This window comes from Porites lutea, chromosome 2 (genome assembly GCF_958299795.1).
Source record: "Porites lutea chromosome 2, jaPorLute2.1, whole genome shotgun sequence".
Classification (NCBI taxonomy): Eukaryota; Metazoa; Cnidaria; class Anthozoa; order Scleractinia; family Poritidae; genus Porites; species Porites lutea.
Window position 1 is genome coordinate 35,647,739 of NC_133202.1, and position 21,398 is coordinate 35,669,136.

Sequence of the window (21,398 nt, forward strand, 5' to 3'; positions counted from 1 at the left end):
GCGCCTGTTGTCTCGGTGAAAACCAGTTTGGATCTCCGCCTGACAAACTAATAAAGACAATATTAGAAAAAATGCTAAAAATTTTTATGATTAAGTCCAAAATTTACCCTTTAAACAGGTTCATAACCCATGTTAAAATAATTGCCCGTTCTTTTTCAGATCTATACAGTGATCAAAGAAACAAGATTTGTGGCAGTAAGTTATTGTTTCATAAATAAGACAGGTTATTAAAGTAAGACTACTCAAATCAAGTTATTTATAGTCTTTTTTCCATTAACCTCTTAGGTTGATTCGCCATAAACTGAAAAAGATTCAAGTCGGTTATCTCTAAACAGTTCACCGTTACCCCTGTGTTCGACCACCTATGTAAACGACCACAAAACACCATAATTTTTGTGTTTAAACGTCTGTACTTGGTGCCTCTTGTAAACGACCGCGACAGTTCCATTGCTTTTTATCGCTAGTAACCACTTGTCGAGAGATCCGATCTATGTTTTCGCAGGTGATGTTACTATCACTACCTAGAGTAGGTTACAGAATGATACTGCACGTTTGTAACTTCCAAAATATTGTATTCGATAAATTGTCTTTGAAGTGTTCGGTACCTATTCCTTGAAGAGACCCTTCAGTGAAGGTTTGCGCTTTGGTTGGTCGCTTACGGAGGTTTCGACTGTATTTGGATGTCATTAATCTTTGCTTCTTGCTGAGTGGACATGCTTTGTAAAAAGAGGAGGCATCATCTAAATATCCGAGTTTCCTAGGGCTACTCAAGATGCGCAGAACGGAAGTCCCGAATCGCCGAAGTAAGCTCTCCATTTGTAGCAAGCGAAGCGAGCCGCGAAGCCGCGCGTGAATTTTCGCCACTCCTCTAACTGTGGCAAAATGGAGAGCTTGCTCACAGGCTGGCAGAACGGACGGCGCTATCTGCTTGGAAATATTCCTCTATTTTATGTTTTAGAGTTATTGGGAAGCATTTTCCTCTTTTTTCTAATGGTTTTTACTCAGCCAAGACAACAGTGAAGTACCAACGCTGATAACAGACAACAGTACGGTTTTCACCAGCTTGTCCGCAAGTCCCCCTTCCATAAAACGACTGTCCCGCTAAAACTGCTGACGCAACAAGCGAGAAACCACCGCAAAAGGTAACACCACATACAATGATTTGCATGATGTCGCCTGGACTGAGGCCTACTCTGGGACCTTAAGTCGCCGTAATTTTAGGCGACTTAAGGCGATTTAAGGCGACTTTAGGAAAATTTGGTCAAAATGTTGTGCGACTTAAGGCGATTTAAGGCGACTTTAGGCGATTTAAGGCGACTTTAGGCGACTTAAGGAGAAAAAGGTGACATTTAGGTGAGTTACATGTTAGTGTCAATATGTTGCAGTTAATTTTTAATTCCAGTTAATTTTTGGTTTCCCTTTGTTTTAAATTCATTAGCATACATAACCATACCCAGAAACGATGGAAAAAAAAAATTAACTGAAATAAAAATGAACTACAACATATACAAAATCAAAATCTGATAACACTACCTCTTTAGGGACACAATGTTGTAGCATAAGTTAATTCAGTCTTGAAGACATCTACATTAGTCTTCCAAATTTTCAACAATCTCAGCTACCTAATATTTTGAACATTAAATATCAAGGTAGCTTGTGTTGCAGGTGTATTCTAACCATGGTTGGTAACATTCGTGAAGCAGCTCTAATATCCTTGTTCTGGGCCCTGATGCACTAAATGAATTACCAGCCTTTTGAGTTCCCCTTCAACATGATTGGCAAATGGCCAATGGCATTTTTAACAGTCCAGTCCTGGCATGTTCTCTAATCCTGATACACACACAGGGGGCCCAGAACTAGGATTTTTCCACTGTTTTGCAGATGGACTTAACCCGGAGTTTAGTTCCATCTGTGGCACAGGCTAATATCAAGGGTGTTGGTTTAGTATTACATTAGCAGAGACAAAATCTGAGTTAGAAGCAACCAAAAGGGTAAATTTTCTCTTGGTCTTTAAATGCATTATTTCATAATATAAGGGACAAAAAAACAGTGTTTCCTGCATTTCTTTTTCCAAAAAATAAAACCATAAAAGTAGAGTATTTCAATACATCTCTGTAACATACTGTGAGCTGGTTTGTAGCAAAAACTTTATATTGAAGTGTCTTTTTTTCATAATTTGACAACAAACATTTAAGTAATTAATTTAAAACATCTAGAATCACTTATCGATATCGCACATTATGGAAATGACGATCCCCATTGTATGTCTTGGCAGTTGCTCTGCCAATGTTTGTCCCCACACGCTTGGCTAAGAGGATGTTTTTCCAATTGAATTCAAAACAAAAAGTTTGTAGTTCTCGCCGTATATATATTGCTCCTTTCCAGTCTCAGTCAAACAAAACACTTCCAAATACTTGCTTCGCTAGTGAACCGTACTCTCTTATCCATGGTCTCTCTGGAAACTTTCCAGTCGGGTTGATTTCATGAGTGCATTTATGCACCAGCAGAAACGTAAACAACTAAGTTTAGCTTCAACCAACCTCTCTCGGTCTCTTCCACGCGGCAGCGTTTACGCTCTCAGCACAAAAGGAAGCATTATGCGTCATGTTTAAACCGATGGCAGTACCAAGTGTAAACGTTTCCATTATTATGTCAGAAATTTCCATTTAAAAGGAGATCTTTATACGAAAACGCGAGGTACAACATTCTATCCGCCATTTTGCTTCTCCCAGAATTCCACTGCAGTCGCAAGCTAATTTCCATGGTTTCTCGGTCCCGCCCTCTCCCCGCCTCCAGACCAGTTAGTCACGTGATCAAAACACACTACTTTCTGGACGGCCATAACGTGGAGGAAAGAACAGTATTATTTCGCTTTTCTACGTTCTTCATCAATAATGATCGATTACATCAAATCGTTTGGCAGGGAGCAATCACGACAACATAAACAAAGAGCAGTATTACGCACCTTCGATGTACAAAGCTTGAATTTCTGTCTGGAAGGGAAGACCTAAAGAGACGACTGTACAAGCTAAGCTAAGTGTTCAAGTTTATAAGAGTGATTGTGTTTCTGTCAATGATAGATGGATATAATTCGACGGTAAATACAGATAAAGGTTGTGTGCTGGAGAAAAAACTTATCATTAGTTGCTCTTAAAATCTGGGTCGGTAATTTACATGGACACTTTTTTCGATTGACCTTTAGACTTGTATTAACTACCAGAAAATTTAGATTAATGTTGTGGCGGCAATAATTGTTTTTTTCTCTCCCTTCAACCTACCTGTATTGATCTTAGTTACTTGAAATGTCTTTCAATGTTGGACTCTCACAAAGCAGTAGAAAAGAGTTTTAACTATATTTTGTTCAGGGTGCAAAGAAAGTCGGCTTTACAGCTTGCCTAGCATTAACACTAGCCTGAAAGCCATTTTGACTAACCCCAATTTTTTTTATGAATGGGACTGATTACAGTTCTTCTGTAATCTGAATTCCCTAAAAAACTTTACTTGCCAGCCAGGCAAGTTAAAAACGCAGTTCACTAGCCCAATCATAAAATCCAGTACCCCAGGGCTATTGCCTGGACACTACTCTGTCTACTCTCTTTGAACACTGTTTAATGTAGTTTAGCTAGAACTCGAACCTTTGAATGCCTTTTTAAACAATATTTTTACTGAGAAATATGAGACAAACCTCCCGGATGAAATTAATAAAATACCTGTACAAGTGACTGGATAAAGTTGTGTACTATATGTTGTCATTTTTGCATAAACAATACAGGAATGATTATTCTTGTATTGCTTACGACTAATTATTACGTGTAGTAAATTGTGTAAAGTAATTAAATGTATAAATTAGAGGGCTGGAGAAGAAATTAATGGGTCTTAAGTCACCGTGGGAGTTTTTTTGTGGGGGGTGGGTTGGGTCTGTGGCTAATATTATTGAACACGGGTTATTACACACTTTATGAGAAATCATGCATTCTGGAAATAGAAAACTAAAAAAGTAATAACTACAAGACAATTTGAACCTCGTTAAGATTTGAATGATTTAGTGACTTAAGGCAACTTTAGGCGACTTAAGGCGATTTTAGGCGACTTAAGGCGATTTTAGGCGACTTAAGGCGACTTTGGGCGACTTTAGGCGACTTAAGGTCCCAGAGTAGGCCTGGACTGCATTTGAAATTGCCTCCCTCAAAAATCTGGCAGAGTAGGAAAGTTAACAAGACAACAGAAAAGCAAGCTAGGAGCAAAACCGTTAGTCCCCACACTGGATTTATCATAATGCCGATCACCAGCCAACAAAAATGATGAGATGTAAAGATTAAACAAAATGTTAATATAAACACTCTTTTCGAAAGGCGTTTTTTTAGGCAAGTTAGTATCACACCTTCCAAAATAAGGATCCCAATATATATGTAAACATCAATTGGGGCATTTCCTGATACAGAAAATTTGAATATCAAGACTAATATTATAAATTCTACACAAAGCAATAAACAACATACGCAAACTACTGCCCTTATCAGGGCGGGCTCCGAAATATTTTCTCCCGGGCCCAGGGAAGTGGGAGCCTGGGACTCACGGAGTTCCATAGCACTTTGGGGACTTTGGGATCTCTGTTCTATCACACCTAAAATAATTTCCGCTAAATAAGGACCAGCCCAGAAAGAAAAAATAAATGCACACCATAAAATTGCTCTTATGTACGAACTTCGAGGTCCTGTAGCCATTATGTCTGTTTCATGTCCCTCTATAACGCACTCTGCTGTGTTAAGTCTTGGATCCCGTACTCCTGGACGCACGGCCAGATCTTGAAGCTGTGATAAAGAAATATGTTTAATGCGATCAGTATTCGCATAATACGATAGAGACCGAACTAGTTGAACAAACACTTTTTATTATCAACACATATTACAACTTTTTTTTACCAGTTAATGCAACAATAAAATATTCAACAACCAGTTTAAAATTGGAGAACAATTTATGGTCAGTCTAGACCTTAGTGGTTTCTCAAGCAACACTGATACTTTGCAAAAAACACCCTTATTTTCATTTAAATGACTGAACAAGGTGATTCATAGATTTTGTTATCATTTTGTAATAAGGGAGTTATACGACTCTTTTCTTAAATTTAAAAAAAAGTGTCAAAACTTGTTTGACTCACTTCTGAAGTGCGACATAAAATCTACATCTCTGCCTTTGTAAAACTTTTACAAGTGTAGACTGGATTTTATAAATTCTTGCTCCAACAATAATTCCTCGTGGTGTTGGTCCTAAAATGTTAGAATTTCGCGTAAGAGTATGGGTTCTTTATGACTTTGATTAATTCTCTTTTAATTGTATAATCTCGGTTTCTCTGTAACTCCAGTAATTAGTGTAAGCTATGTAACAATTATTCCTCGAGCCCAAATGGGTTCTGAGTCAATAGCTCATGAGGCCGAAGGCCGAATGGGCTATTGACTCAGAAGCCATAAAGGTGAGAGGAATAATTGTTTTAGTTAAATCCAACCAGTTGGTCAAAAATATCGAGAATAAAAAAAATTTAGCTACTTAAAGCTAGACTTTAATCCTTTGTTGCCGCCAAAAAGCCCGCGCTTTTCGCTACTAGTGGGCTATAACATATAGCCTAGTAGTAGCTCAACCAATCAGAACGCAGCATTGATAATAGACCACTAGTTGGATTTTACTAAAACGAAATAGTAGGCATACAGCTGCGTACCGCAGAGAGAACACCTTTCATGAGGTCTTTCTGCTCCTTGGTCGATGAAATATTGGTCGATGAAATATTTCTACAGAAATGGGGAATGCAGATTTCCAGCTCTTGTGTGCGTGGTGTAACAAGAACTGAGCCAAGCGACAAGAGTTGGAGGACTTCAGGAGGAATAGCAACATATAAACAGTTTAAACTCCAAGTGTAATTTTCCACCGATGTTTCATTGTGTTTGATGAACTCTACTTTGATGACAAGTGATTTGGGCGTCATTGCTGGATACAGCGCAGATTCAATGTTGAAACTGTTCTCCTCTGATGCTAGGGATTTATAAATGTCAGCATAGCTGTCAATACAAGAAGTAAACTTGGGGCAATGCCTCTTCGCAGTTACTTTGGTGTGTCGAGCAAAACCAATGAACACAGCTTGAAGGAAAAGAAGGCAGATTGACCGCATGGTAAGCACTTATAAATGGCCTACAGTTACCCCTATAAAGAAACGACAATTGAATGGTTTTAGATGACTGCAGTACGTTCAGTTGTTTTCAGTAAAGAGAAACTGGGGATGAAAGCTGTTTTGTTTATTGGTTTGGTTGTTTTGTTGGAATACGGGATTTGCCTCCCTTTTGTATGGACAAATTTCAGTGATACTAGCAAGGGCTTTGTTGTCGGTGAGCGAGAAGGAAAGAGTGAAGCTGCAAAGACAATGAAAACTCCGGCATGAAACCGTGCTTACACCTAGCAAGAAGTCCTCTCCCAGTGGGACGGGGCAGCCTACTCCTACGTTACTCCTCAAAATTTTATACGGGGAAACTCCGCCCCGAGATCCAATTCTTCCCCCTTTATATACCATTTTTGACACATTAGGATCCTACGGTGGCCCACAACTGTCACGGGAAAACCAAAAACCTCGCGACAAAACCAAAATACCTGACGGCAAAACCGAAAACCTCACGGCAAAACCGAAAACCTCACGGCAAAACCAAAATCCTCACGGCAAAGGCAAAGACCTCACGGCAAAACCAAATACTTCACAGCAGAAATCAAATACCTCACGGCAAAAGCAAATACTCACGGCAAAACCAAAGCTATTTTGCTTTTGCTGTGAAGTATTTGGTTTTGCCGTGAGGTATTTTGTTTTTGCCGTGAGGTTTTTGGTTTTGCCGTCAGGTATTTTGGTTTTGTCGCGAGGTTTTTGGTTTTGCCGTGACACTTGTGTGCCACCATAGGATCCCCTTTTTCTTACCACTGAAAAATAGTGGTGCCTTTTCACAGTACGTTCTAACAGGAAGTCTTCTTGTCATGCTACATGTAGCATTTATTATATTAAAAGAGGGTCTCAGTGGGATTATAACCGTCAGCCGCGCGTCAAAAGGCCTAAAATTTAACGTCAACCGTCAAAAATGCAAATTGATATTAACCATAAAAAAGTTTCATGGCGTTTCAAATCTTGCTTTTCTTTCAGTTTTATGTATTTCAGCTGATCTTCATGGACGTCTCGCTCCTGAAGAACCTCCAAACTAGAAAACCAGTTCCTATGTGCTCAGAAACCGCCTCCTTCTGGACATTACAAGACCTTCCCTCGTCAAAATGAATTTTCTTCCTAGTCCTTTTAACTTGAGTATCAGGCCTGCCTTAGGCAGTGAGAGGAGAGGAAATTTTAGATGACGGAGCGAGGGAGTAAGAATATAGCCTCCCACGCAGACGTTCTAAGGGGTTTGAGGGGTGGACAGGGGGCAGCAACACGTGACGAATCCCTATTAAAAGAACGTCTGCGTGGAAGGCTAGGGGGAATAGAGACTCAATATACTGACAGAAAGGCTTTTTGTTTCGTTCCGCTCTCTTCCTTTTCACTTCTCTCTTCGTTTCCCACAGAAACACCGAATACTCAGGTTACAGTCCTTTCCTCCAGCTAAAAAGGCTATCACAGCGAGTCGTCACATTTATTATGGAAAAATCAAGTGAGACGATTGCAGCGAGATTGCCTGCTGGGGCCGACGTGAACCGACCACTAACACGACATTAGTGGGTTTAAAAATAAATACTCCCGTAAACAGTAAAACAGGTAAATATGAGCTTATTTGATCGGCTCCAGGTATTGTTAAGAACGATGTGGAAATGCTTATCTAGTAATGTTTTATCAATTTAAAATTTTATGACCATAAAGAAGCTTCTTTTCGTCATAACGGACATACTCAGGAACTCAGATTAGCAACAATCATAACACCAGAAGTAGACTTTTCACTTCTTCTATAAAATTCCACCGCCTATCTGTGAGAGGAATGTTATTCTAGCAAGTATTATCAGTTGCAAGAGTGTATCTCATTATGTGGTTACATAAAGCTTCACTAGACCATACTTACAGAAAATCGAAGTTTCACTGAAATTCCACCCGCTCAAGTAGAGGATCTTGAATCGAGTGACTGTCTTGTTTCAAAAATTTGCGTAACCAATGACGTATTTGGTTCCGATCCAAATACGGTGATCACCCAATCAAGCTGTTTTGCGGTCATTTTGGGCAGTCTTGGATCAAATACTACCCCTGTCTGTGCAGGTTAATCATGATGTAGAGGTGGAAGTATTTCCTAAATTTAAGAAAGGTAAGCTGAACTGTAGAACGTAACCTATAAAACATCTTTTATTATATAGATTCGCTATTACAGCGGTCTTGCCCAAGCGAATATATAAGACACATACACCATGCATTCATTATCCCCCCGGGGAGGGGGGGGACACTTGGGTATTTTTTGGGCGGGTATGTGCCGCCCGGGAGTCCAAATTGGCACCCCGTTCTAAAAAAAAAAGTCCCCTAAAATTGATACCCCGTTCTAGAAATGGGCCAATTTTTTATACCCCGTTCTAGAATCCGCCCTAAAACTGATACCCCGTTCTAGAAATACGCTCGCGCCAAAATACGCCCGCCCTGCACGCTAAAACATAGGGTGCAACAAAGGTACAACAGTTTGCTTGTTAACGCATTGAACCGTGTTTTTAAAAGTAATCTGTCCCTGAATAATTTCAAATGGCTGCTTACAAAACTAGAGCTTTCTTGCGTTCGAAATATTATACCCCGTTCTAGAGAACGCTTCTTCTACCTCACGGCAAAACCAAAAACCTCACGGCAAAACCAAATACTTCACAGCAAAAACAAAAAAGCTTTGGTTTTGCTGTGGGTATTTACACAATCCCTTTAACTGGTGTCCGTATAAAGCGGGTTGATTTTAGAGAGAATATATGAGCTTTTTGTCGGGACAAACGAAAGTGTCCGTATAAAGCTGGTGTCCGTATTAAGCGAGTGTCCGTAGAGCGGGTTTCCACTGTAATTATTATCCTTTTTACATGCGGGTATGTGTGGGTCGTCCCAATGACTCCCGCTCTTAAACAATATACAGTATTACATTAATTACATAAAATAACTAAAAGAGCTCTTGTTAATTTCACAAAGTAAGTGCTCTATTCGAATAAAGCACTATCTAGTGAATAAGTATTAGAGAAACCAATTGCTTTATCCACTGGAAACCGGCGTAAACCATTCCCTAGCTTAAAGCATTTCCTTCTGATGGATCCTGTGAGTGGCACATGCCCTGGCTTCGGTTTTTTTCCAATCTCATTGAGCGGTTCTAGCTGTGGGGTAGCAGCAGTCAGTTCTTGTTCAGTTCTCGCACTGTGTCCGCGGTTTCTTATTTCCGCATGCGGGGTTTTCAGTTTTTCCGTTTCATATGCCTATTTTGTCCTATACTGTTTAGTCTTTGTGCTTCCTAGTTTATTCATGCAGAGTCAGTGCATGAATTTGATTTACTAGCATGCTGCTATTCCCGTTGGGTTTTTTAAGGGCCTGTTTACATGGAGTGGGGGACCCCGGTCTAGTGGGGTTGGTTTCTTTTGTTTTCACGTTCTAGAGGACACAAAACAAAAGAAACCTGCCCCACTAGACCGGGGTCCCCCACCCCATGTAAACAGGGTCTAAGATATGTGTTATTATAAGTTGCTGCATTCTCCTGTCTGAGCTATTGTTTGGCTTATGCTTTCGTCGTTGTTTTTAGCAAAACCCACAGGTTTTTTGTTCTACATAAATGTGTTTTGTGGCTCCAGAGCAGAAGTTGTTTTACGGCCAATTTTTGTTACCTGACTCTGTTGAGCGTGTGTTGGAACCAGGGGCTTAATTTCGCTAAAATTTTCACGCCCTGGTCTCGTTTACACTGAGTTTTGTGGCTCCAGAGCAGAAGTTGTTTTACGGCAAATTTTGTTACCTGATTCTGTCGAGGGTGTGTTAGAACCAGGGATTAATTTCGCTGAAATTTTCACGCCCTGGTCTTCTTCACACTGTGTTTTGTGGCTCCAGAGCAGAAGTCGTTTTACGGCAATTTTGGTTACCTGACTCTGTCGAGCATGTGTTAGAACCAGGGGCTTAATTTCAATACGCCCAGGTCTTGTTTACAATTTATTTTGGGAATTGTGACTCCTGCAGAAGTCGTTTCCAAAGGAATTTTTGTTACCTGTCCCTGTCGAGCGTTTTATTTAGTTATGGGGACTCATTTGTGCTAGATTTATTGCTCCCTGGTCTTGTTAATATGTTTTGTGGCTCCAGAGCAGAAGCTGTTTCGCGGCAATTTTGTTTCCTGACTCTGTCGAGCGTTTTCTTTGGTGGAAGTATTAAGGCTGGGGGGTTTGAGTTTGGGTGTGTGGGGCGTTGTCTTCCTTTTGGTACAAGTGCGATATCTCCGAAAGTATTATTCGTACGTTGGCCGCCAGATTTCTCCATCACTTAGCATAGGAGTGCGGGCAAGATTGATGTAAATAGGATACTATTTACAGCGGTCTTGCCCAAGCGACTATATAAGACACATACACCATGCATTCATTATCATCTTCGAGACAAGACACACAGGTTGTTGTTATGGCCAGCAGGCACCTCGCCTTGTCCGCTCTCCACTCCATGGCACCTCTTTTGGATGGTTTGTTTTTTCTCTCTTCCCACCCCATCCCAGCCCATAATATCTCGGGCCTGTATTCGACACTCGGAAGAGGCCGCCAGATTTCTCCATTACTTAGTACAGGAGCGCAGGCAAGATTGATGTAGATATATTCAATTGATGATGTAAAGTTTATATGAAATAATTCATTTTTTTTCAAAAATGAATTATTTCATACTTTTTTTGTACTTTACATCATTTTCCTCCTCACGGGAGATATGAACTCAATAAATTGACCTCGCTCCCAATGTGTGGCTTCATAGCTCAGTTGGTAAAGCAACGCACCGGCAACGCGGAGGTCACGGGTTTGAATCCCGTTGAAGCCCTGATTTTTTTTTCAGGCTTCTTCTTTCCAATTGCTTAAATTGGAAAATTTATTGCGATGATCATTCTTCACTTTCATATTCAATTAAGATATTAATATATGTTCAAGTTAAGGACTTTTTAATCTTAATACATATCCCCATAGTCCAACAACCAACAATGCAACCAACAGGCTCGCGTCCAGTTTCGAAATGAAATTCCACTACTCCTCTAAAGTCTAATTCACACATCCCCAGGTCAAATACTTTCTGAAAGTAAACTTTATTTCTTTATTTAGCTAACAGGTCAGTGGTCGAAGGAACGTGTCAAACCGAAATCAAACAAGGACACAGCTTTCCAGCGTCTTCATGACAAGTACCGCGTTGAAGACATGGAGGAGGGAAACAAATAATTCATAGATTGCTGTGAGACCTGTGAGCACGCTACTCATTCCTACATGTTCCTTGGTTTTCATTGACAGGAAAATATAAAGAGAATAAATCGATCTTTGGCGATAAAAATGTGTCTTGTTGGTGTGTTCAGAGAGTCAATGTAAATCAGGGCTTGAAAAAAGTGCCCTTTAGTAGTCCGGGACAAGTAGATTTCCTTGCTAGGCTAGTAACTAGTTGTAAAGCTTACTTACCATGGGCGGATCCAGGAATTTTTGATTGGGGGGGGGGGGGGGGGGTAAGGGTGGGGGGAGATCCAAACTTTGAGTTCTACTTGTAAAGGATGCACCCTTGAAACATCCTCCACTTGTGCTTGGTAGCAAAGTTTGTACAGATATTTCGTTAACATCAATGTTAAGATCATGATGTAAGTGCAAGAGTGCAAGTCCTGACAACCGGTCATCTGAGATATGACTTGATTCGTCCCAAACCAGAGAATGAACGCTCAGCTTCGGCAGCACTAACAGGAAGGGTATAACCAATTATAAGCCGGCAAAACTTTTAATTTGGGATACATACAGTTTAGAGGCAAAATTCCACGCGCGTTTCATGAAAAAAAACAGCCAGTTAAAAAGTGATATCGATCCTGTCGATATACGAATTTCATTCTAAAACAAACGTCAGGTCTGATAAGGGGGTCAGGACCCCCAGACCCCGCACTACTTACTCAGTGGGCAGGGGTCCAGGCAAGTCATCCTCTGACAAATCATTAACTAAGACGAGCAAGAAGTGGCCTCGGACACGACAAAAAGACATGCCCGGCCGGGAAACCAGGTTTATTTTTCCAGCTCTGATTTAGTGATGTTTTACTTTAGTAAGCCTTTATACTTACACGTTACCGAGAAAACTATTCTTCTCAGTACAAATTAAACTAGAGACTACCTTAGGAATGTTTCGACCACAGACTCATAGAAAGAGTATCGATTTCACTAATTGAAGTATATGAACGGTGAGGGAAATCTGCGATTGCGGTATAGGTACTCGTTACTAGCTATGTATGAGAGGTATCATTTTGTCAATGAAAGGTATACAAAACGGGTACCTTGTCTGTCAAAAATGGTGTATAAAACAGTAAGGGGTTAGACTTTGGGGCGGAGCCCCCCCGTATAAAACCTTTTGCACGGTGCAATTAGTTAGACCTGTTACTATCCCCCACGCAACCACAGGAACAAGTCCAGCCATTTGGGCCCAGGGGTGGGGAGTACTTTGAAGCGGTCCTGTCGGGGATTTTCGGGGGTAGGGGGCGGGGCAAATCGAAAATAACTTCTCTTTGTTTTTGTGAAGTATATCATTTCTCGCACGGTTGACAAGGTGACGGCGGACTCTGTAGCTGTGGAAAGGCCCTTTTGAAAAATGTCCCGGTAACATACAGGGCATCACGAAATTGACGTCAACACCTTGAATCAACTCCATGAACAGGGAGAGGCGATAAGTCTCATCTTAAAAGACGCTTGATGTCTAGACGTGAATAGTCTGTCCGCAGTCATTTTTCATTTTGTATATCGGGACCATTTGACAGCGCACGAGTGAACCGGAGCGCAGTAACGAGCCCTAACCCCACCCCATTGCCCTTGCGGTCAATAAATCATCGCGTTTTTCATTTTTTTTATGCGCGTTCGAGAACCTCCAAAGGGAATATTAAGGGTCTTTGTACAGTTTCAGTTTATTTTACCGACAAAAAGAACAAGACAAAGCAAAAGACAAGTATACAGAAATACGCAGAAGCAATGTGGGGAGGAAGCCCAAAAAGAAACCATAAGGCTTAGGTCAAGGACCCTTTTCGTTAAGCGTCGAATAGGTTTCCGGGTTTTGGGTGGGTCAGTCGGTGGGGTGAATAAAAAAATCACAAGAAATCTGAGAACAGGACGCCTGAAACACCAGCATCATTGCCGTGGAGCCTGAAAACAACAAGACAAGGTTACCAAATAGACACAAACTCAATATGGCGGAAAATGTGATGGTCAATGTCATAAAAAAAGGCCCAAAACAAGGGCAAAAAGCAAAACGGATACCCTACCGAACGTTTTATGCCTGGAAATGCTGTTATAATGCTCATTTTTTAGATTAAAAGAATTAATTTAAGTCCAAAAAAAAAATAAACCTTGTCGTTTCTTTTTCTTGCTTTTTTAAAAAATGCCAAAAAACTGGGTCTGTTGGACGACACTAAACGAAGAAAAACTAATATAGCTATTAAGCTCCCTTAAAGTATAAAAGTATAAGTTTACAAGGACAGGATCGAACGTATACTGAGTAACTAAATGATAAAAATTTGATCAAAATTAAATAAAAGGCTAAGACAACCGCCGCCCGGTTAGCTCAGTTGGATAAGCGCCGGTCTGCAGAGCGGGGGGCTGGACCAACACTCAGGGTCTTTAAATAACTGAGGAGAAAGTGCTGCCTTTGTAAAGACATCTGCAAACGGTTAGACTTTCTAGTCTTCTCGGATAAGGACGATAAACCGTAGGCCCCGTCTCACAACCCTAGCACAAATAAATTCTGTGGGACGTTAAAGAACCCACACACTGTTCGTAAAGAGTAGGGGACGTAGTCCCCGGTGTGGTGGTCTATCTCTCATAGGGGGAGGGACTGTTACGGGCCCGCAGTAATTGGCGTCATGGTGTTGCGGTGACCCTGCCAATAATTGGCGAATCTAATAAAATAAAATAGAAATAAATAAAATAGAGTCTAAGCGCTGTCTGATAACGAAACGGTAAACAAGAAGTGCTGCCTGTCATTTAATAGAGACGTGGAATACTGGGTGGACCACATCCTGAACCCCTGCGAAAACCGCAAGAGAGGAACGCTCAGGGCTAAGGAGACTAAACAGGGGCGTAGCTACTTGTACGCACGGTTCGCACGTGCGTACCCGAAAACGTTGAGGAGAAAAAATAGAATAAAATAAACATAACTAAACAAATCGGTTTCCAGAGAAGCGACGACATTAATTGGAGAACCGAATCCTGGATGATTAATTTATATAGCAAGCTTGATGATGTAAAGCGTGAACGCGTTGTTTTCTCCACGACCTGTCTTCGGAGTAGACGAAGTAGGGCACAATTACGTCAATGTGTGGTGCTTTTGTCGGTCAAAAATAATGTGACAAAAAGGGGTAAAAAGAGTCATTTGTAAACTAAAGTCGGAGGTACTACAAGCTTGATTTTTAATAGCTGAATTAATGATAAACGGTTGACGTCAATGAACATAACAAGCCGACAGAATTAAAGAATTTTAGAGGTTATCTGATTTTATAAACAGCAAAAATGCTTTTGCTTACAACCGTTAACCCCACCTTTAATAAAGGCACCTTAAAAAAAGTTGAGATTTGGGGTGGGGGAGGGGGGGGGGGGGGCGAGGAGGGGAAGACGATGTAGAAAAAGTTGGGCGTACCTCCGGAAAAATCTTCACTACGCACCTGCTAAAGCCTGAAACTGAACAACAGGAGTCTTGACGAAACGTCCTCAGTTATCTTCTGTCCGGGGTCGTACTTTCAAGGAAGCGCCGATCAAGAATCACTCATGACGGAATGAAAACTCCTCGTAGCTTCCAGCGAAAAAAGAAGTGACAACAGTGGTAAGCGGTCGTTCTATGAAATGTAACGCAATCTTTGCCGTTTACGATCATTCGGCGCTTAGATTTAAAACGTTGTTGTTTGGTATGTTCTCCCTTGTGGATACTTGACATTTTCAATATATGGAAACACCATGCTAAGGTACGAACAACAGACATTCACAACATTGTTTTGTGCGCTAAAATCTGATTTCATGGACGTAAAACGTTTTGAATTTTAAGACTTTTTAATATTAGTGCTTTGCCCTCCCTTTGACAACTTCACGTGACTCTGGTGCACTTGGCAGGAGTTGACAGCTTAAATCTGTCTTTCTTGATAGCAAACGGCATTAATTTATATCAGATCGCTGTATAAACACGTCTTAGTTTCTGTAAGCTGATAACATGAAACCACTGTTGCTCAAACTGATTTCTTATTGTATTTTTCCGAGTTTTTAGCATCGGCCCGCCGAGTCTGGAAAGCTCAAATTTTAAAAAAGTACTACTTGTATTTTTTGGCCTCAAAAAGTTTCTTTTAAGTTGCCCAGAGTTTTGAAAACAGATTTTGAAAGAAGAGATAACGCTCTTTAACGTGGTATAAGACTCGTTACTGAAATCGAGGTACCAGTCGACGATTTTGGGCTTTGAAATTTACCACTTTTTCATTGAACGAAAACGTTCAAAATATTAAAAATAATGAAAAATCTCCAAAATATTGCATTTTCGTTCAAACTGAGTAAATCACCACTTAAAATGTGTGCAATTATGTACTCTTCTGAATAAGTTATTTGTCGTCCCCAGTAAAATATAAAAATGGATTTGAATTTTAAAACGATTTTGTTGTGACACATGGTCTCGGGCCTGGAAAACCCGGTCCGAGAGCTGCGAAACCAATACCCCCCCGTACGTGGAAAATAATTATCGGATCGAAGTAAAAATTACATTTATGTTAATAGCTTACCTAGTGCTACTTTGTGAATTTTTTTGAGAATTTTCGATTTTTCACTTTTGTAGACCTCTGGTCGATATTTTCTGACATCCGCTCTTAAGGCTTAATAAGCATTAGTTTTGTTATGGGCTCCGTTTTGACCTTAGTTGGCATGATTTGTATGCAAAATAGGTTTGGTCAAGAGACTATAAAGGGGACAGAGAGGGCATCCCCCGTATACACCCTATTCCATAGGTAATTCGTCTCGAGTTATTTTTAGAATCGGGATAAAGTTACCTCGCGCGAGGCGTGGATGTTTCGTGGAGGTTTCGCATGACCAAACGCCGTGCAAAACATGTCGGGCGATTGGCAATGAAAGCGTAAAAAGATCGAGAGCATTCCTGAATATTGAAGCGAAATGAGTCGGCGCTAACCTGGGAAAAAGGAATCGCTGGACTCTTTGACAACCCGTGAAATCAGTTTAACTCGAAGTTGTCGTAACCTCAGTGCTTTAATAAAATGAGAAATTTCGCCGGTCTACTGAAACCGGTCGTTTGTACAATTTAGGGAGTTTAAGATCCAACGACGCGGACGACAACTAGAACGTCAAAAAAACAATAGGTTTAATAAACAAAACAACAACTTCGCACGTGCAACACACTTTTTTGTTCATTTCTTTTCCGTTTTTGCACGACTACGACGTGAAATGCCTAATTTCGCGTTTTATGGAGGACGTAAATAAGCAACGACGAAATTTTATTTCTCTTTCTGAGCTTGAATGTGGTCCCTTGAAATTCAGCTTTAGGAGGGTTCGCCTACAATTGACAAAGTAAGTGGGTAGGAATAATCGCTATAAAGACTGAAAAAAATAAACATCAAACCAGAAATTGTTCTCTTCAAAAATTATAAATGATCCTGAGAGAATATTCAGTGTGTTAAGGATTTCCCTGCTCTACTGTTAGCTCTATACAAGAGAGAAAAAGCGATTCTTTTTTAATTTCGGTTTCGCTGACACAGCTTTCGCAGAAATCTCGCTGTAGTCGTTTTCGTCGACAAAAGGAATAGCAAAATCGCTCTCCGCGCCTTCCCTCATTTTGTTCTGCGACATTTCGTGAAGGACGCGTGGCTCTCAGCGTGGGCCATCCACGCGGAACACATTCGCGCTATGTGATTGGCTGTTGTCTAATCCCCCTTGAGATTCGTGGTGTTAAAAATAACTCGAGACGAATTACCTATGGAATAGGGTGTATATGGGGGATGCCCTCTCTGTCCCCTTTATAGTCTCTTGGTTTGGTAGGATGTGGGTTAAAAATTACCAAACAAGCTCTTGACAGCTCCTTTTTGCTACTCTTTGAGCTATTTCACGGCGGTGGCCGCTGTTCCCAGTCTCAGATGTCGCGTTTCCCTTGTCCAGCGGAGGGAAACGAAATTTTACGGCAGCTAGAAAGTTAAAAAAGCAAAACGTTAGTAACGCCTGACACCTTGTTCCTATATTCATTCGCTGCAGGATCACGATACCGTCAAATTTTCTAATTCGACGTAGAAAAGGCGACAATCGTTGTCTCTCTGTCCGTGCTTATATTATCATCCCCATATATACCAGAGGAGTTGGAATAATTCATTAAAGTTGAGTGGAAAAAAAAATAAAAACAACGTATATTTACTTTTATTTTTGGAAACAAGCGATGCTGTATGTTTAACCGACTTAGGCTTGGGTCCAACGCCTTGCATAGGTCGAACTCAATTAATTTGTATTGCAAAGCCAGCAAAGAGGAAAACCTGGTTCTACGTTTTTATATAATTTTGTGTTATTTTATTTTATTTTTTTTAATTTCGCCTAAATTAGGTTTAGTTGCGTTTGAGCCCAACAGCCGAAATTAACATCTTAAGTCGACTCAAACTGTAAATATAAAGTAAGTTAGGCTCATATGAAGTGTGGGGTTTAGCCTGGTCCTAAAAACTTTATTTGTACTGTTTTTGAAATGTTTTGACTACAAACAAGGAAATTCACCAGGATCAAACCTCGGTATTTCGTATGGTTATCTCTCTCCATTACCAAACCCAACTGCTTGAATTCCGAAAAATGTCTGCGCCTACTATAATTAAATGCCTTTCATAATTGATCCATCTATCATATGACACCTTAGCCCTCTCTTGAACTTTTAACGTAAGCTCAGCTTTGGCATTTGGCCTGGTGCTTTGTAAGACTACTATTATGTATCTTTATTGTAGCTTGGCTTAGTTACCAACGATGGAATATTAATCGACCTTTATAAATCGTATCGCTTGTCTACAAAAGGGAAATATGACGTCGTGGTATCTAAAACTCCCTAGTTACTGATACTCTATGTTATTTTATTACCAGAGGCAGACGAGGCACTTAGCACGGGTTTTTATACGTCTGGTTTAATTGCTGGACTTGTGATTGGTTTTCTACTCGTGACCTTTATTTGTATGATCTTTATCTGGCGTCGCTGGAGAAAACAGAAGATGTTAAAGAAAAAAAGCCTTATTCCAGGGTAAAGAATACTACATGTCTTCATAATCTAAAATTAGACGTGCGGAAATGTTTCCTAGAAAATCCAAGGACGATAAAATTAAGAAATGCAAGTTTTTAAAACACAGCTGCATTGGTTAATGCGATTAAAAAACTGCTTCAAAGCCAGTCTAAACAGGTGATTTCTTAAATCGTTTTCTTACCAAGAACGAGCTCAAAAATTTGGCGATAAACCTCTTGAGAATCATTCCTAATTATTGTTTTGTATGAGCCAAAAATTAAAAATTGATTAACGGGACTTGTAGGCCAGTTTAAACCGGGATATTTAAAATAGGTTATAATTAATCTTCTGATTTAAAATTATTTTTCTACATATACTTGGTCTCGATTCGTAACCTTTATAACTTTTGCAACAGTAAATTTACAACAGTAAATTCTTACTTCCTCTTTTTTTTTTTTTTTTTTTCCACAGGAAAAATAGGTTGATAATTGATAATTGGGAAGTAGATGGAGACCTTGTGACCCTGGAAGATGAAATTGGAGAGGGAGCCTTTGGTAAGGTGTACAAGGGAACTCTAGTTAAACCAACCAGCTCTTTACACCAGAGGTTCTGTTTGAACCCGTGGAAGAAAACTTCGAAAACTATCAGTGGAAGTGAAACATACGTGGTTGCAGTAAAAATGCTTCATAGTGAGTAACAATTATTCCTGGTATTAAAATATATAACATAAAGTAGATGAAAAATATCAAGTTCACTGACGAAGGATGCCACTTGTGAGTAAGGATCCAAGAGGGTTCAAGATATTTCGAACTAAACTTTAAATACTACTCTTGAATGTCACTAAGAGATCTACTCCAATTTCTCATATGTCTTGCTGTTTATTTGCCGCACAAACGTTTTGCCCTTCGGGCTTCGTCAGTGTACAAAACAGGTTTAACCAGGTTTTCATGTTTTACTATTTTCTACACTGAAGAAGCCCGAAGTGCGACACGTTTGTGCGGTAAATAAACAGTAAGACATGTGAAAAAGTTTGGAGTAGGCCTCTTTTACATTCAAGATTATTTCATTATATATATAATTAATTCATCTGTAATCAGAAGGAGCAACTACTTTCATCATAGATCGCTTAAATGTCTTTCACTGAGGCATATGCTCTACGGTAAAGTGCTATACAAGCTCTTTCGAATAGGAAAGTAATTTTTTTAGAGGTCAAATTGAAGCCACACTCAAGAATGTGACTTAAGTCATTATAGATGTAAAGCAATGGTGCTGACTACAAACAGTTTTTACGGCTTAACAGTCCAGTGTAAGCCAAAGGTATTTCTGAAAGGCCTGATTTAATGATGAGCTGATGGCCGTTTTTAGTTCCTTGGTGGCAATTTACTCTAGACAGGGTCAGGAACCAATTAGATTTGTGTAACACATGTTTATTAATAAATCTGACTGGATTTGCTAAAACGTGGCTAAAGAAATTTCAAGAGCATTTTAACAATTTGACAATTTAAAATTTGAATTTATTGCTAGCAATAGACGATAAAGTTCTATCGCAGAAGCACAGGCGGCCCAAGCTCACTACACGAACGAACGTGACTCTTGCTTGCGAGCGGTGTGTTACAAACGGCTATTTACAAAGGATTGTATGGGATGTAAACGGTTTTTCTTAAAAGTGAGAAAAAATGTTATGTTTTTAAATAAAATCGACTTACCTTATTGTTGTTTGCCGGCGTCTCAGGCCGTTTTGAAGCGTTTTCGGCGAGTTAGCGCTATTTTGGTGTTCCACACCAAAATAGCAGTGAGCTTGGGCCGCCTGTGGCAGAAGGTAACAGGATCTTGCGATGAAATAAACAACATTTGAAACGTCCAGAAATTATAACCTTTTAGTCAGTCTAACCATGAGGCCGGCATAGCTAAGTGTCTGCCGAAAACAGATTAAGAATCCACAATCTTCGAGCACAGAATAGGCTTTTAAGACAAAATCACCGAAACTAAACACTCACGAGCTCAACCACATACCTGATTTTTGTCTGCCAACGCCTTCGATAAAGCACACAAAAAATGACTTTCGCGGCAATCAAAACACTTCCGAAAACCACTTATAATATTTCCACATTTAAAACGGGCGAAACGTCGTCAAATTACTCCGAAAAATCCTCGTCTTCTCCACATACATCGGCGCATGGAAACTCTTCTCCACTCACACAGTCGATTTATTCAAGATCACGGATGTAAACCAGCGGTTGAAAAGGAGACATACCGTATAACAATTTTTAACTACGTCTTTGGCCTGGTCAGAAATCGGCATCAATTTTCATCTCGCAGAATAGATTTCACCCCTAAAACCTACTTTCAGCCTGTACTTTTTCAACAACGGTTAGAGCGTCGACAAAATTGAACATAGTTTTCGCATCGTAAAACAACTTCCATTTCACTTCGCACCACAGCAGATTCAAGAATAAAACAAAACAGGTAAGATTTTATCTCTTGTTTAGTTGCCATTAGCAAATTGCAAATAAGAGCGTGGGTTCCCTATGCTAGTTGTGAGAATTAATCCTTCATAAGGCTTAATGATGCCTTCCGGAAACCTTTGCTCAAGGCAGCCAAAAACACTCCAAGACAACCCACTACGAGAGCCGAGTTTAGTCTAATATGCGCGCTGATTTCAAATTGACATAGGGAGAATTATGGGAAGTTTTGAGAAACATTTTTTTTTGGGGGGGGGAGCGGGGGGGGGGGGGGGGAGGAAGAGGGGGTAGGTTAATAGCCAGTGAGAAACTCATCAAAGTCTATGTACTGCAGCCTATTCAGTAAATATTCGGTACAAATTAGATAAATAAAAAGTAACCGACAAAAAAAACAAAAAGAAACATGCTTCACTAAAAGACTCAGAGAAGGTATATGAGAGAGATTTCTATAGGCATGTTTTTGCAAATCCCGTCAGATGTACACATACATATATATATATATATATATATATATATATATATATATATATATATAT

General features: G+C 40.0%; 1 non-coding gene and 1 pseudogene across 1 annotated transcript; one reads left to right on the plus strand and one right to left on the minus strand.

Moving 5' to 3' along the window:
• Nucleotides 1-487: 487 nt before the first annotated feature.
• Nucleotides 488-8,121, minus strand: LOC140926110 (uncharacterized; annotated as a pseudogene).
• Nucleotides 8,122-10,929: 2,808 nt separating this feature from the next.
• Nucleotides 10,930-11,002, plus strand: Trnaa-ggc (transfer RNA alanine (anticodon GGC)). The gene has a single exon. It is a non-coding gene; the product is annotated as a tRNA-Ala (tRNA).
• Nucleotides 11,003-21,398: the final 10,396 nt, after the last annotated feature.